Source organism: Alligator sinensis, unplaced genomic scaffold, assembly GCF_000455745.1.
Source record: "Alligator sinensis unplaced genomic scaffold, ASM45574v1 scaffold268_1, whole genome shotgun sequence".
NCBI lineage: Eukaryota > Metazoa > Chordata > Crocodylia > Alligatoridae > Alligator > Alligator sinensis.
Window position 1 is genome coordinate 3,083,750 of NW_005841853.1, and position 2,760 is coordinate 3,086,509.

At 44.9% G+C, this 2,760-nt stretch overlaps 1 protein-coding gene across 1 annotated transcript in view; it reads right to left on the minus strand.

Annotated features, from left to right (window-relative positions):
• Positions 1-2,760, minus strand: part of LOC102387646 (store-operated calcium entry regulator STIMATE-like) — a 59,133-nt gene that overhangs the window by 55,563 nt on the left and 810 nt on the right. The gene's annotated exons all lie outside the window — the stretch shown is intronic.

Sequence of the window (2,760 nt, forward strand, 5' to 3'; positions counted from 1 at the left end):
GAGGGGGGGGGGGGGGGGGGGTGCTGGAGCACACCTCCCTGCTCCACAGAAGCAGACAGCTTAGGCCAAGGCTAGTCTGCTCACCCATGGGAGGGGGAGCGCAACGCATCCTGGGATGCTGGGGGACTGCGAGTTAACATGAATCTGGAGCGGCTCTGGGACAGAAGTTCAATAAACTGATTTACCCTAAATCAGTTAAGTCTGATACCACATCCATCCAGGTTTATCTTAAACCAGTTCAGGCCATTTTGAAAGTGGTTGATGTGCAGTGAATTTCTGTTGCATTATACATTTGAACCGGTTTCCAAATCACTTATACCAGTGTGTGTGTAATTTCTGTTGCTAGCCATAGTGAAACTACCTTAAAACTGTTAGTTCAGCCTCTCCTCTTGAGAGGAACAGATCCAGGATTATTCCACTTAAAATAAGCATGTTCTAATTGGATTCACTGCTTCTAGTGGACTCGCAAGCACCTTGTTACCCAGTTACCAGCACTGATCTCAGTAGAAGATAAAAAAATAACTTAAAATGGTAAAATGTTAAAAGAAAGATGGTGTTAATAGAACAAGCTTCCCCTAAAATTCGAGTCACCCACCCTACACCACCCAACACCTGCTCCACGTCCCTTTACCACCCCAACCAACCCAACCTCCATAAGAGATAAATATTTTCTTCCCATACTTCCTCCTATTGCACCAACATAGTCCCAGGTGTATTATGATCCCTTTGTGATCCTAAACACAACAGGCAAAATGGGGTGGGGGGGGGGGGGGGGGGGCATGGATACAGAGGTGATACAGGACTTGCCTGAGATAATGAACATTGGTACAGCCAAAAATAAAACCTAGGTATTCAGGCCTAGCTTCACTGCTCTGACCCACATTATCCCCCCGCCGCCCCCGTCTCATTTAGCTCCTTATAACACAACCCTTCATAGTAATCCTGCAACTCAAAATGGAAAGGGATTTAAACCCACTGACTTCTCTCTGTTACGAAGCTGCTGGCCCAGTGTTTCTAGCCATAAACTTCCACACCTCAATTTGCATTTAATTTTTTTTTGTATAAACACTAACATAGTATTTAAAAGGACCCAGGCACTTAAGTCATCTAGCCTTGAAATAGTATCAATTATGCCACATAACGTGGAATATACAATTCCAAATTAAAATAGTATCGTATTTGTTGCCAGGCCAATCTGTTGGCTTTATTTTCTCTTCTCTCCCATAAACCCATGATGAATTACCTTTTAATCATTACCCTTCCCACTTCATTAACATTTTATAAATGACTGAGTAATTGCTCACAGTAGCACAGACAATCTTCATTAACAGATTACAGCCATGACTTTGTTTGCCTTGATTACAGTCAAATTAGGATTTGAAGCAACAATCCTAACAAGCAAAGGGTAACATCAACCCGCTCTGCTGTAGATTTAATATGCATTCACTGGGGCGCTACCATAGCCTCTTCAGCTACAGTAGCGCCCAGGTATTTAAGTTGAGTGTTTGGGGGTGAGTGGAGGATGGCAAGTCATTCAAGAACAGCTCAAATCCACTGTGCAGCATTGGCAATAAATCCCCGAGTTGTAGCTATTAGCCAACCTGTGCCACAACTCCTTAGAAGAGGCAGAATTTTTTGTGTTGCCTTTTGCTCCACTGGATCTAGGTTTACAGCTGGCTTCAAACCTACCGTCCTTTAAAGTGGCCAACTCCTCGAGACAGCACTCTTTACACAAAAGTTAAGTACTACCAGGTGTTCCTGCCATGATCACACATAATGACTTGCATCTGTCTAATAGGAGTGCTCCCCATTACTAGAACAGGTGTAAGCTCTGCTTACCTTGCTACTGAAGGGGCAGAGCAGCTTAGAGCAGAGCTCCTGTGCCCCCAAACATCCCCACACTTGCCCTTTCAGTCTTTTGTCAGTCATATGCATGGAGCCTGCACACACTTCTCTATTTGGAAAGCAAGCTGCAGGGTTTCCAAATTCCCGGTGCTGCTGTGAAATCCAACACAAAACCAATGGGGGGAGAGAGCCAGAAGAAACACGGAGCTATTCCACCTCCCTGTTAAACCCAAGTGAAAGATTATCCCATGCTTTGAACACTGAAGTGTCCCAGCTGAAGTTCTCTCTACAATAAAAGACAGTCAGGAAAAAAATGCAGGTGTCATCCAGTGCATCTAGTTCATTCTTGCAATTAAGCTGTGCTTTTAACTTTTTGGAAGCAGTACAGACAATGTGGTCAATCATGGATCTCTAGACAGGTGGTTTCCAAGCTTTTTTGTACCAGGACCCATTTGCAAACATCGATGGCCAGTCCTGACCCGCTGCCCCCACCCCCAGCCCCGCAGTGTGGGGCAGAGGGAGGCCCCAAGCAGTCCCATGCAAGCTGAAACTTTATTAACCTGCAAGGAAAAAGCTATGGATTCCCATGTTTTTCGCTCTTTTAAAGGAGAATTCATTATGAAAGTTTGTTTATGATCCTTCCATATCTTCTTGCAACCCACTCCTGAATCTAGGGAGGTGTCAAAGTTCAATTTTAGCATTTTACAACACCCAGCCCCCACAAAAACGCTTCTTTGGGGAAGCCACGCAAAATCCCCATTTAAACACACTTGCACCATCTGCAACGCACATGCAGCTGCCCACAACGGCTAAGAACAGTTGGATTTTCCCTCAGGACAAAGCCTTTTATTCTGGGATCCTACGGACCTACCAGCCCATTGTCCTTCCCCCTCCCCCAAGTATATGTAGCTAAAA